The sequence below is a fragment of the Cervus elaphus genome, chromosome 22, assembly GCF_910594005.1.
Source record: "Cervus elaphus chromosome 22, mCerEla1.1, whole genome shotgun sequence".
NCBI classification, from domain to species: domain Eukaryota; kingdom Metazoa; phylum Chordata; class Mammalia; order Artiodactyla; family Cervidae; genus Cervus; species Cervus elaphus.
Window position 1 is genome coordinate 57682483 of NC_057836.1, and position 15142 is coordinate 57697624.

Sequence of the window (15142 nt, forward strand, 5' to 3'; positions counted from 1 at the left end):
TCAATGAACATGAATTTGAGCAAGCTCTGGGAGATGGTGAAGGACAGGGAGGCCTGGCGTGCTGCCGTCCACGGGGTCATAAAGTGACACGACTGAGTGACTGAACAACAACCATCTATCTGTATCTGCCTCTTAGCTAAACAGTAGACTTGATGAATGTTGGCAGTTAGCAAACACACATACCTAAAACACCCAAAATTATATTTAGAAGTGCAAACTTCTAAAATAAACAGTATTTTTGTTTTCTTACGATCAGTCAGTGATATTTAGTGAAATCAAGGACGACTTTAACAGTGAAAGTACTTTTGATAACATGAGGTACCAAAACAATGCAGAATATTACTTGAAGTAGTAGTTCCCAAAATCAGTTACAAAAACCCTGGTTTATCAATACATTCACATTTAAAAAAAAAAAAAAAAAAGCTCTATGGTGAAAAGAATGTGAAATATGATGCTTACCACATTCTCTCTTAGATATTCATATTAGCATATTACATTCTATAAGCATACTAAAAGACTGTGAAAAGCCCCGTAGTAAAACAATCTATGTACACTTAGCCAGATAATTTTTTCCCCAAATAACATATTACTGTTTCACTTTGGGAAATCATGCTCTAAATTAATAGTCTAACGTAGCATTTTTAACTTTGAATCTTAATTCTCAACCAAATGTTGTTTATTATGAAGGTTATACAAATGCTCACTATGGTTAAAGGACCACAAGGAATAAGAGATGAATAAAGCAGTCTCTTTGATCTCCAAGAGCTTACATTCTAGTAGAAAATCTAGTCAGCATATCCCAAGCTGAATAAGGTGTCCCAGTAAGTGGTACATCATAGTTCAGTTGAAGAGGGAGGGTTTTAGAGTCTGTGGCATTTCAAAATGATTCTTTTTTTTTTTTTTTTCAAACTGATTCTTAAACAATGGACGGAATTTCATTTAGGAAGAGATGGGGTTTAGAAACATGAGGTACAAAGAAACTCAAGACATTCTGGAGGATGAGGACTGGACCAGTTGGCTAGGGTAAAAAGGCTTACTTTTGAGGAAGGGCTCTTTAAGCTAAGTGACTGAAAAGCTCACCAGCAGCTTCAAGCAGAGGTCAGATGACAGGGATGTGTGAATGCAAGGCCAAGGAAGGTGGGGTTGATCAGGTAAGCGCTATGGAGTAATTATGAGCGTAGTATGATCAGAACTTGCAGAATGGTGGGCAATGTTGCCTATAATACTGAAGCACAGCAGACAGGCTTCTCATCCTTTGCTTGGATAGCAACATATAATTTAAGATCTTAAACAAATCTGTGTTACAAAGGTTCAGAGAGCGGTGCATTTTATCAGAAATGTTCACAAGCAACCGAGAGACCAGAAAATTATGGTTTCAGAATAACAGAGAAAGGTGATAAATTTCCACTGTCTTTCATAAATCCAACCTGATGGCAACACAAAAGAGTAAACCTGAAATATCACCCTGAGTCCTCCCACTCTCACTGGGGTTAGTAAGCACGGAACGGCCTCACAGAATCAACGAGATCGATTTCACCTAGACACTTGTATCAGTTATAAGAGGTTATCTTTATCCCTCAAAAGCCATACAGTAGTAAAAATTTAAATGGAGAAGGATGTCATGTGAGGAACATGTGGGTTAAAAACAACCTGGCAATGCCATACTCTTAAATACCAAAACAAGAAACACAATTTGATTTTTAAAACCCAATGACTGTTTGAAATAGAAAACAGTTTTTACTACTATAATTGCCTTCACATCTACTGACATAATTTAGGTAATTAGGAATCTATAATTGTGCTTTCTAGGAGGGTGAAAAAGGTTGAAATGAGACATGGAGAACTTTTTAACAATTATTATAAAATATAGGTGGTCAGCATCTGCAATATCCGGGATGGCTTTCTTCTACATGGGGTGTTTCCCTGGGAAATGAAACTATACTACCTATGAAGCACTCTACAGACTTTCAAAACAACTGGCCACAGAATATGTCTGAAGTCTTGACTACTTACAATAGTTGGTATAAATAGGAATTTAGGCTCATTAACCAAGTAACTAAAAACCACTCTTTTTCCTCCCAGTCGTTTTGGCTAAAAGTCCTTCCTGAAATGAATTAATCTGTATTAATAATCTGTCTTATCAAGTACATTATCTAGACCAGTGATTACCAAACACCAAACTGGTGCCAGCCTGGCTATATCCAAATCACCTGGAGAGCCTCTGAAAAACGTAGATTCCTGGTCTGCTTCATCCCCACCCCTGGCAGTCCACACTTCCATTCTGATCCTGCATGGGTCTAAGTGATATTCCAATAATATTTTTTAATAACCCAAATTTTGGAGGCTTCCCGGGTAGCTCAACTGGTAAAGAATCCACCTGCAATGCAGAAGACACAGGAGATGTCAGGAAGATCCCCTGGAGGATGAAAAGGCAACCCACTCCAGTATTCTTGACTGGAAAATTCCATGGACAGAGAAGCCTGGCGGGCTACAGTCAATAGGGTTGCAAAGAGTTGGACACGACTAAGTACACACACGTGAGGCAAAGTTTTGGAAATCACAAATCCAGTTCAGAACAGATGTTTCTTACATGCTTTTGAATATCAGAAGAGCCATAAAGACCTCAGGATTTTATGTCACTGCTGTGACAGAGACCAAGCTAGGTGGACACCAAACCCCACGTTCTCTCCTTCCTGGGCCCAGAGCTGGACTGTATCTCCCAGCCTCCCTGAGCAGTTAGGTGGGGTCATGCCATCGGAACGTGGGCAGAACTGTGGGCAGAACTGCTTTCAATCCTGGCCCCTAATAACTTCTCAAAGAATCTTCCAGGCTGGCTGTCTTTCTTTGTTTACCAGTCAGGTTCTTTAAATTCAGTGAAAAACTGAGATTCTAGAGGAATTCTCAGAGCCACAAGGTTATCTGAATGAGAATCTGGAGCAGAAGACCTGCTCGCCCCACCATCACTGCTGACTCCCACTGCATTGTGCAGTGTGTGAGACGTCATCTCTTATTATGATAAGCTATTAAGATGCAGGGACTTCTTGTTACAGCCCTTAGCTTCCTCTTACTAATACAACTCCCTTAACACTTACAGCAGATTTTTTTGTTAAGCATGTCAAAATCATAAAGAGTTATATTTTAACATCTAACACAGCTGGAGTTAGAAGTAACATCTAAAAGGCAAAGGACCATAGGACATATTTAATCTTGGGAAAAAAAAACTCTGATATGGGCATATTTTTCTATGATTTTCTTCTTCCTTCTACAAGTGGACTATAGGAAAGAAAAAAAAAAAGAAAGAAACATCTGGCTAATTGGAAGTTCCAGGTAATAAGATTTCAATTTAATAAGGTTTTATAACAGTTTCAGGAATAAAAACGAAATATAGCAACCAATAACTCTGAATTTTCAAAGACCAAATGGATACAAAATAAAAGCCGGTGAAAATTTTAAGACTTAATAGAATCACACAACCTGAAGAGTATTCAAAAGGTCATGATATTTATTTACTGCTGAAAGAATCTGTAGGAAGAAATTCTACCACTGAGCTCATCATTGTCATTGCTTTGGAGGCAGTTTTACAGTAAAATGTTAAGAGGGCAAGGTTAGGAGGTGGAGCTGGGTTTAAATCCCAGCTCTTCTCCTCACTAGGAGAAGAAATCCTGAAAAAACCCTCTGAGCCTCACTCTCCCCATCTGCGCAACGGTGATGACGTAATTTGCTTCATGGGTTGTTATGTAAATTTATAAGGCATGTAAATTTCATGTGGCACCTGGTAAATATTTAATACTTACCTACATTACTTTAGTAGTTAATTGCAAAATACCTTCTTTTCTTAGGACAACCTTTTATCGTCTACGTGCATAAAGAAGATCCTGAAAACTCATGAGCCGTAACTAGCTAATTTTTATCTCCAAAGAAAGAAAAATGAGAGGGCTGGTGGGGGCCATGCCTAGAATTCTACATAGCTTTACACTGTTCTTATAAAGCAACAACGAGTGTGCTAATATCGATGCTTCTTAATCCTCTGTCTGCCAACCATGAAGACCAATAAGTCCTGAGCAAAGATCACTGGTGCTTGAAGCTTTTCTAAAAATGGTTTTAAAAAAAGAAAAAGAAAAAATCCTCTCCCCATTCTTGGAGAGAAGTGCAGGGTGGCCTGTCACCATCATCCAATCTTAGCAAGCTTGAGCAGCTGGAGCCCTTCCTATCCAGTCCATATCAAGAACGCACCGGTGCCAGGGGGAGCAGAGATGATGTGAAGGGGTGCTGTCCGCCTCCCCGCAACCTGGCTGGCCAAGACAGCGGTGGGAGCCTGCCACCGCATTTCTTTTGATAAGCTACTGAGAAGACACAGTGTCTCCTCGGTTTTCTAAGTTTTAGTTTGAAAATTGAATTCGGGAACTTGTCAACTCTGACAGCAGAGCTTTAACATTCAGTTCAAAAACAATCTGCTTGTACTTTATAAAATCCGTCTTCTGACTTCAGAGCAGTAGGACTTTTCAAAATCTTCACTATGTAGGGAAATGAAAAACTTCAGTTTTCCTTCTTTCCAATTAAACTTGGGTTCTTTATAAAAAAGCATTATTATTTCCTACTCCAATCTTTCTCCCCTAAACTGCCTCTTTCAGCCAATAAAACTCAGTCCTACATTTCAAAACGACTGAGACTTTGCTGTAATGTGGGACCCTCCTCATCAGCAAAGACTACAGGCAAAAATAGATAATACCCACAGGATTAATTGCAAATCAACGCTGTTCAAGTGACAGGATTCATGACACTTGAGGTTTTAAAAATAATAAAAAGCAAAGCCCAGAGAAGAAATCCCTCCATGCCTCAAAGTTACAAGTCACACCTGGCAGCCGAGACCTCCATCAGAAGCTATATTGAGAAGTAAAATTACTGGCACTCAAAGGGATAGGTCAAAACCCTAAACATGGCAGGAAACCAAAGGCAAACTCATGATCCAATGACAGATGGCAAAGGCCTGTCAATGCCTGGAAAATTACATGGTGAAATTCATTTCTGACATTTCATTCACACAAGAATAACAGGACCCTGAAGTTAAACAATGACATTCCAAAAGGAAACACCTCTGTAGGTGACACCTCTTGCATAGTTCAGCCTCCAGGGCATGCACCCACGCATGTAGCTCAGGTGTGTGTGCGAGATCGGGTGCGGGGAGAAGGGAAGGAGGAGACCGGGAGAGAGCAGACAGGCCTACAAGGAGAGAGAGCCACAATCAAAGCCGAGGGGGGACGAGGGCGACAGTTCGTTCCTGCTCCTTCCCAAGGGGCTGGAGTCGTCACTACACAGAGTTTTTTAAGTGACATTTGAAAGGTGCTGCAATCATCCATTGATTTGGGTTCTGTCTGGCCTTTAAATGTAACATTTCAACCAGAGTTCAAGCCCTGGGAGTCTGAGATGTTTACATGAGAAGTAACCAAGTCAGACAGTTCCTATGGTCAAAGAGACCCCCTCGAAGGGGAGAAGCACTAAAATGAACCCCCCAAGCTAATTTCATTGCTCAGGCTCAGGGGCACCAGCCTTCCAGGCTGTTCCATTCCGCCTAGTAGGGAGGTACTAAAAGGAAACGATCCTTCAGTTGCAGGGAAATCCAGTGAGGTGGGGGGAAGCAGTGAGGGAGAGAGGCAGGGCCATGTATGTATCTAGGAGCTGGTTTCAGCGACCAACACAGAAAACAAAGGAAAATGGTTTTTGGGATGAGGAACCCAAGAAAAATTGTGCCCCATTAAATTTCAAAGGCAGACTCTCAGTTTTAGCTGCTAATTTCTATCATGTTGCCTTCTATTTGAATGATGATAATTATTTTTAAGATTTACTTTAAATTTGTTTCCAAATGGCTTCAACAATGGATTTTGAGTATACTAATACAATGTACTAGAAATTAGTTCCTAAAACATAGAAAGCATCAGGAATGATTTCTCATCTTAACAATATCACACATACCTACACACACACACACAAACACACACACACACACACTCCAAAAAGTTCACTTTTGTTTTCTTCTTTAGATAATATACACAACTGCTTACAAGCCCAGGTGATACTGAATGGGTCATGCACACGCATAACTATTTTAAAAAGGTGATTTACACACACCTATTACTTCCACCTGAAACATCAGACTGGAGAGACTGAGTTTCCCCAGTGAGTCTCAGAAACACAAAACAGGATGTTTAATTTGTTTAAGTTTCCAAAGCAATTTACTGGAGACAAAAATAAAATACTGTGGCATTTTGCTGGCATCTTAAAAAAGAAACCCTGCCTGAGAAGTACAATGAACCTCATGAGATCTCCAACACGAATTCTCTATTTGTATGCTCACATCCTTTATGACTTTGCTCACCGAAGAACAGTTTAACATATTCCAACCCATGCACTTGGAGAAAGAGAAGCTTCCAACAAAACAGGTCTTTTTACGAGGCAGCCCCCAAGGTCTCCAACAGCTAAATGGGCTCAGACAACCACCCACACCCACCTATTCCAGCCTTGGTAATCAAGAGATTCTGTTCCCTAGATCGTCTTAATTTGAGTAGAGTTTCTATTTAATGGAGTTAGAGCACCATGCCAGCATCAGTTCTGAGTTTAAACATCTTTAAAGAAAACTTCTGTGCCTGTGAGTAAGGTACTGCCATCTATGCTTTCATTATTTTAAAATGAACCTTGAGAAGAATGATTTTTTAAAAAGACAAGAAATTATTCATCTGCAACCCCTGGCTTCAACATTGTGCAGAGTAGCCCAAGGAGGTCAAAGGCAGGCACAGTCTCAACATGGTAGGTTACTTTTTTTTTAAACCTGCTTTTTGAGGTTTGCACTTGATCTGCTGCCACTGATGCCCTACCACACTGGAAAACTCTATTTCCCTGCTTGAAAGTGAGTTCTCAAGCTCTGTGGGGGTCTATCAATTCTCTTACCCTTGCAGTGAAACGTCAGCACAAGAACCCTCACACGTACAGGGTTCTCTGTTATACTGCTTCTGCGTCCTCTAACTTGACTCTCAACTTACTAGATGCTTAATAACCAAAGATAGGATTTATAAAGGAATTGTCGAATGATGTGTTATCTGACATATCTATGCTAAACCATCAGTTATTCCACACACACTTTAGAATTCTTTGATGATGAGCAATAGAATATTACTCTGACTAATTCCAGCAGAAAAGGACTGTATCAAAAGGGTATGGCGGAGTTCACAGAACAGATAACTTGAAGACCTAGCATAAAAAAAACAAAAAAAAGTGGGAACCCAGAAAGGTTTGAGGAAGAAGTCTAGCTAACAGGGCTGTCTTAATGAGGCATTGCTCCTAGAATAAGTGAGTTTGGCTAATTTGGGGGGTTTGTTGCTTATACCACGTCACTGATGTTTCAGGGTCCCAGAAGGGAAAGTCAAGTTGGCTCAGACAGGGTTTATCAACCTGTGCACTACTGACATTTTGGATCAGATAATTCCTCCTTGGAGGTGGTTGTCTTGTCCATTGTAGGATCCTAAGGAGCATCTCTAGCCTCTACTTGCTAGATGGTAGTAGCATGCTCTATAGCTGTAGCAACCAGAAATGTCTCCAGACATTGTCAGATGTCCCCAGGGAGAGAAACTCATCCCTAGTTTAGAACCACAGGCTGAGACTGAATCACAATATGGACCTCCTAATGGATTAGGTAAGGCCAGGCACCTTGATATAGAATCCCATACGACAAAGAGGGAGCATGGATACATCTCTGAGAAGAAAGTTAGATCTTGTTGCCAAATGATTGGGGCATTAAGGCTCACTGTCCATTTCCACATTAGTGAGCGGAACGTTACGGTAGGGTATGTTTTCTAGTCCAATGTATTCAGAGAACAAGAAAAAAAAAAAGTAGAACTTAAGAAACTTCTGAAAACAGATGGTAGAAAACACAGTCCATCAGAATGCTGTATCAGTCCTTCGCAGTGCTGTGACAGCATCCACGTGCTGGAAAACCACAGTCCTAGTGAGGTAGGTCTACTTTTCCATTTTTATTCACATTCTCCATGGTCCCCATGTGTTTTTAAATCCTGCCATATCTTTTTCCAGCTCCTGGTATCTATGGGCTTGTGGTAATTGACATGGCTAATTTAAGGGAAACTGATTCCAAATCCCAGAGAACACTCAATGCATCTCTCTATTAATTAGTCGGTTAACTCTGTTGGTTCCAACATGGTGCTAATGAGACCAAAGATACGAATGCAACCCTCATGCCATATGGGCTTGTTCAACAGCCAGCTTGGAGCCCCACTCCCACCGGCCAACTGACAGATAGATGTATATGGCTACTGGCCGGGACATGGGCTGATGGGTGGGGGGTTGTGGGTGGGAGAGGGAATGGATGTGTCCTGACCGGTCCATCCACACTGCTAGGAGCACCTCATGTGCCAGGCTCTGCCAGGAATGGGGCCACTCCTCACAGAACACAGAGCACCTCTTCCCTAACAGCCCAGCGCGGCCTCCCTTCCCTTTCCAGCTCATACTACGCGTATTAGGTTCTTCTGCTGCTTCCTTTCCCTTCTCTCCATTCACATTTCTTAACAACTGAAGTGCTGAACTTCATCTCCAACCTGCGGGGACTCTAAATTCTTTGATCCTACCATCGGCAGCAAGACCGGGCTTGTCTCTTCTTCCATTATTATTTCTGACAGCCCCAAAGAAATCACTTAATATTCATTTCAGCCTCCTTTTTCAGACAGTCTTAAAAATCAATTTAAAAATTTTTCTTCTTGATCCTGTCATTTAGCACCTAAATGGCCCAAACTGATTACTTGGAAGCCTTAGCATTTCTCCCTTCTTCCAGGATGTCAGCTTCATTTTGTGAGTCTTTTCTGGTATGATTTAAGTTGGCTTTCATTTCAGGGTTGTTTTTCACTGAGAAACATGAATTTTTTTAGCTATATTTGTAGAACAACTTTCAATTATCCTTTAAAAAAAAAACTGCAGTAAAGAATAGGCAAAGCACTTTGGCTGAGAGAAAACTCAATTCAATGGGGAAAAAAAAAAAAAGACAAAATTACAATTACTCTGAAACCATCAAGAATGCCACATTAAAGGCTCTACTTTCCAAACAGTAAATCAGTAACAGAAACATTATCTTATTTATTAATAAAAAGAGGAATTAAAATAGCCATTCATAATGAGACGCTGAAAGCTGCAAAGAAGCCAAGAACAGGGAGAAAGAGGTCTGAAAGAGAAGAAAAGGTAACAGCAGCTCTTATAAAGACGAAAAAAAAGTTCTTTTGTCTCTGTTACCATTCTGTGAACAGCCTAGAGAACTCAGTTCATTGTTATTGGCTGCCCTTCTCCTTTGCTGGAGCTTTTGTTTTTCACGTTGTCTTTAATTCTCCAAGTAATATTATTAGAGAACAGGAGAGGTTGAAAACCATCAGGAAGATCAAGGAGGGAAAAACCTAACTAAATGAAACTTGTCCAGAGCGTTTTATTCCCTAGCCTGTGTTTTCTTTTCTTAGGAAAGAAAGGACGATTTTTAAACTAGGAAAGCTGCACACAGACATGACATTAAAAAAGGGTTCTGCACCTTTTTTACATAGTCCTCCAGCTTGGTAACCAGAACCACTTTTTTTTTTTTTTTTCGCTCTAACCTCTTAAGAATCTCTGCTCTATTTGTAATTCCACCAGCTTGTTATTTATATTATTGCAATAGCCTGACAGACCTCCCCTCATCACGACTCTGCCCTGAAAAAAAGAAAATATCTGCTAAAAAGATGAGGGAACAAAAGCCATCGGCATGAACTGCAAGATGCAAAACAATTGGATTTTTCTCACAGGATCAAAGAGTGAAAAATCATTCTTTCCAGGACTGTGGAACATCAAACATTGGGACTTAAAAGTGTCACCTCAGGAATTAACAAACACCAGCATGTGCATCCAGCCCTAAACCACTTTTTGAGACCGAAGATAAATTGGGGGAACCCATCCACATCACAGCGAATGTCATCAAACGGGTTTTGAGAAGGCATGCTGGCTTGTGGGGACAGCGCCCTGCATCTTTTCTGCCCGCCAAACATGCGGTTGTCTGTGCCGAGCAAGTCACCTTCTAGTGTCACCAGGAAGCCATTTACGGGACAGACCACGGCACAGCCCTGGCTATAATGGACTAAAAACCACTGGCCACAACCAAAGACAGGTGAGAGTACTGTTGCTGGAATGTTAAGTGAACATCAACACTGCACTGACTCTCCACCTACAACACTGACCCCCTGCTAAGAGGTCATGTATCTCCATGGACGTGCAGGTAACCAGGAGATGCCCTGTCAATGAGAAAAGTAGGAATCGTTTAGATTACTGACTTTTTCAATAAATGACTTTATTTTTGAAGACTGGTGGCAGCTGAGAGAATACAGATCTTCAACTAAGTCACACAGTGAGAACAGATGAGTACTGCATCTACACCAGAATTTTCCCCCCAATTCTGCCAGACTTCAAGCAAAGCTGATAGGAGAATATCCATCCATACGTTCAAAATTAGGTTATGATTCACTTTACCAAAGGTCCATTTATTTCACTAAGGGATTTACTTCTAAATTCTCACAAATAACATTAGCTCTTTGAATGCATTTCTAATTAAATTAGAATTATAAGCATTTCAAACTAGACTCACCCGTCAGAGACAGAATATCTGAACTGCTCGTGTAATTAACACATGTACCCAGGCTAACAGGCCTTGAAATAGGACCTGCATGGGGATGACACACCCTTAATCTAATGATGCTGGGCTTTTAGCCCATTGGTTGTCATCTCACGTTTCCTTAAGATGCTCCAGCATTTGTAGAACTGTCTTTGATTCCAATAAATGAGTGTAATGCAAACTTAATGCAGAATCACACAGCATTTTCATCAGTAGGTGACTTTAGGGGTCACCTAACAAAATGTCCCTCCAAGGCTCGAGGCCCTGCAGCACATGCGTGATAGACTCACTTAGGTATATCCACTGACAAGAGATAACTACCTATGTGTCACTCAACCACAATGGCACAGGACCATGTATAGAACAGTTAACACTGACAGATGGACAAGCCAAGTTTTACCGTGTATAAACAAGGGGACAAGGGGAGATCATATTTTTATCTTAGCTGTCTGTGTTCTGCTGAAACACTAGTTTCCCAACCCTTCCATTGCAAATATTCTAAGTAACTTCACCTGCATTTGAATCCCTTCCATTACACTGTCCTCGGATTTATTATCTAAGTCATACAAATGGCAGCACTGAAAATCCCAAATACTTGTGACAAATTTCTTGTAAATCATCCATCAAGTTAAAACAGCACATTCATTCACCTAAGGAGACAGAGTGTCAGGAGCCTCACGGAGACATAATGGAGAAAAAAACACTTTGGATTCCAAGAACACTTTAAAGTTCCGAGCCTGGCATTTTCTACTTGGGAGCACATCCTGGCTAACAGTTCCACAGACTAATAATTAATCACCAACTATTCGTGGAAGGCCTCTTTGGTCTAACACTGGGCTAGTTGTTGTGATGAAATAGAAAAACATATGTATCAGACATGGTTCTTTGCCATCAAAGATCTTCCATCAAACCACTGGGGAGACAAGACTAATGTACAAGGTAAAGGAATATATCATTAAACTAACATTTGTTATGTGGAATTGAAATAGAAGAGGGATAATTCGTGGATTTGCTAATTATACTTCTGTATCATACACATTAGCCCTGAGTGGCTCATCCCTGGCTTAACCTGACTTCAAGGATATTTCATCTAGCCCTTTCTTGATTCTTCCACACATTTAGCTGACACCACTTCATACGCGTGGTTCCTTACAGAACACACTGATTCGGGGGCTCCTCTAGCTCTTCCCCATTCATGTAAAGCAAATATGAAGTTAAACACTTTCAACATCAATCCTGTACAAGTTTTCAAAATTTTCCATGCCAACATGCAAATAAGCTTCCAAAACCTAAACAGCATTTTCATATAAATAGATGTTAAGTGGTTTTAAATACTTACAAACAATCCCTTTCACACCCTGTTGATAGATTTTTTGCATAATGTTAACAGGAGGGAAAAAAATAACAGGAAAAGAAAAATAGCCCAAAGTGAGCAGCAACTGAAAGCCGTGAAAGAAAACACAGAAAAGAAATACACGTAAAATTGTTTGCATGAATCCTTAGTCTCCCTCTTCTTGGATTTTAGCCTTACAGGGTTCAATTTCACACTAAACATAGCAGAGATGGCTGAGACAAACGAGGGAGAGAGTAAATCGTTTAATGTACATTCTAGAAAAAAAAAACCCCATTCTTTTCTGAGCAAATTCACTTCAACATCCTCTCCTCTGCGGATGAATAAAAGCATTTTAAAATAAAAAGTCACCATAAATTTTGATGTTGTGAAAAATAAATCCCCCAGGCAGTTTGTGTAGCTTCAGGAGTAGAAAGCTCCCAAAACATTTACTCTAAATGTAACAGCAGACTCTAAAAGAATACACGGGGCACTAAGTCATAAGTGATTCATATGCACTTTTCATGCTTCATCTTTTAGGGTAACTGGGGTCACGAGTGCAATCTCTTGAAAATACAAAGTTTTAGCAAATAAACTTTTAAATGTGTTTTAAAAAATTAAAGGGTGCTGTCTGACTCGAGTTATTACGTAAAACTAGAGAGAACAGAGATTTAAGTATGGGGCAAACTGACAACACTGGATTTAATTCTTCCTTTTATAAAAATTTTAAATATTATAAGTGTTAATCACTGAAAATAGAGAATACCATAACACCTCAAGGAATATTAAAATATATTAGGTAAAACTATTTCAAGTTTAGATCCTAGGAAACACAACTATAGAGACTTCAATGAATATTAAAATATATTAGGTAAAACTATTTCAAGTTTGGATCCCAAGAATCACAATTACAGACTATGAAGAGTTCCTTGGCAAAACTGAAGGAACTTAAAAAAGAAAAACATTTTTTTTTTTTTTTGAGACAGCTGTGCCCTCTGGAGGTGGCACTTGGGAATTGAATAAATCTTTCCTAAACCGACAACAATGACTTTTCTAAAGAATTGAACATGCTCTTGGAAATGCAAAGAAGGCTCAGAAGGTTTCATTCATGTTCGTTTCTTTGTGTCAAACCACTTTTCAATGAATACTAATTTAGAATTTCAATTTAGAAATGTTCAAATGAGTGCAAAACATTTTGGTAGAAGGGCTTAAAAATTGGTGTTCAATATCTGGAATACAACGATTAGGGACATGCTGAATATTATGAAAGGAAAGAACGGTAGTTCCAAATCAAATATCCTCAAAACCTCTTCTAGTGAACACTGCATGACAGCAGACTGCCTTCCCCCTTCTAACCATATTTTCCAACACTCCCTGAGAAAATCGAATCATCTAGACCAGCAAATGCATGTGTTCTATCTTCTCAGAACAACTCACCACCTCCCGTTCATTTTCCTTTTGTCCTCTAGGTTTTTACTTCATTCCTAAATTTCTCCATCTGGGGAATATATTATTCCAGTGGGAGAAGTAAGAGGTAAGTATTTCTCGTTGGAGTTTTAGAGATAGAAATTAATAAAGTTACAATTTCAACAGACAATAACCTAAAAAAATTAAGGATGTAATTATGAAATGGGGATCAAAAGCTAAACAACCCCAAAAGTAGCCCTTACTTGATACGAAAACAAGAACAAAGCCACCACTTTTAAAGAGAAAATGAAGACATCTTCTTGGTTGTGAATCTGCCTTGGATGTGACTCAATGTTGCATCTCTTCTGTAAAGAACTGGGAAGGAATCTAAAAGGATTGAGAAAGGCTGGTGCATGCGGCCAGAGTAGATCTACTGCGCATTGGAGTGTAAGAGATTACACCCGACGACCCTGAGCGCACTTGCGCTGACAGGCGGGACTGCGGCGGAAGGTTCTGGAAAATGGAAGCAAAGCTCTCCCCGCTTCCGGTTAATTTGGGCCATGCTTGCATCACAGGTTCTGACCATCGGCCCAAAGATAACGTCACTCCTCACTTCCTGCGCCCTCGCTTCTCCTCAGAGGAAAGTCAGACAAGGAGCCGGAGTTCTCGAAGCGCAGCCCTGTCGGCTTCCCTCTGCCTCTGGTTCCAGGCCACTCAGGCAATGGTTAACTCTTCAAGTCCTCCTGCCCCTTGGTCGAGCGCCCATCCAGACGCCGATTCCTTAAAAAGGCCCAAGAATACACGCCCGAAACTCACAAGTGATGTCCAGGTCCCATTTAGGGAACGGCTCAGCACCCGCAAACGTGAGAGCCGGCACTCGGGCCCGACAGGCAGCAGAGGACCCTCGCCGCGCGCACCTGCGCATGCGCAGGAGCGGGCCCGTGCGCCAGCTGAGCGTCGCCGACAGAGGGCGCCCACGGGCCCGCAAGTGGTCCCGGAGGTCCTCCCCGGGGTAGCCAAGGAGCCACGGACATGGACTGCTGGGTAAGGAAATGGACGAATGTTTAAGACATGAGGAACTTAAAAAAACAAATTTTAAAAAAAATTTATTTATTTGGCTGCACTGGGTCTTAGCTGTGGCACACAGGATCTTTAGTTGTGGCACGCGGAATCGAGTTCCCTGACGCAGCTCCCTGCGTTGGGAGCCTGGAGTCTTAGCCACTAGGGCAGTAGGGACGTCTCTGAACTTAGTAACTTCTCGGAACCTCAGCCTCCTAGTCTAAGAATATGGTGATAACCCTAATATCTAAGCCATCGTGCTCATGTATTCATTCATTCACTCAAATATGCCTTGAGGTCCCCCATGTTCCAAGCAATGTTGTGGCACTAGGGATACCCTGACAATCAAATTGGAGCCAGCCTCTACCCTCCGAGTGTACATTCTAATGGGATTAACCCAGAGCAGCCTAAATGACGTCATGTGTGCATGTAGCCATCTTAGCCCAACTCCTAGAACATGCTCAGTCTTTGGAAACTGTTAGGAGTTATTAGGTGTTTGAATCTACATCAACTTCATCCATCCAACTGTGGGAGAGAGGGTTTGTTCATTCCTGGCTTTTCCGGGGGAAAGCACAGCCTTCTTTACCTTAAAGTTAATAGATCAATGGTAGTGGAAGGGACGGGCTTCCCACGTGGCTCTGTGGTAAAGAATCTGCCTGCAGTGC

The 15142-nt window shown here is 41.0% G+C and overlaps 1 long non-coding RNA gene across 1 annotated transcript in view; it reads right to left on the reverse strand.

Moving 5' to 3' along the window:
* The window catches only part of LOC122680837, an 83158-nt gene extending 68845 nt beyond the window's left edge, over positions 1-14313 (reverse strand). The window contains exon 1 of the long non-coding RNA XR_006336791.1: positions 14235-14313. This is a non-coding gene — a long non-coding RNA (uncharacterized LOC122680837). The remainder of the gene's footprint in view (positions 1-14234) is intronic.
* Between the last annotated feature and the right edge of the window lie 829 nt (positions 14314-15142).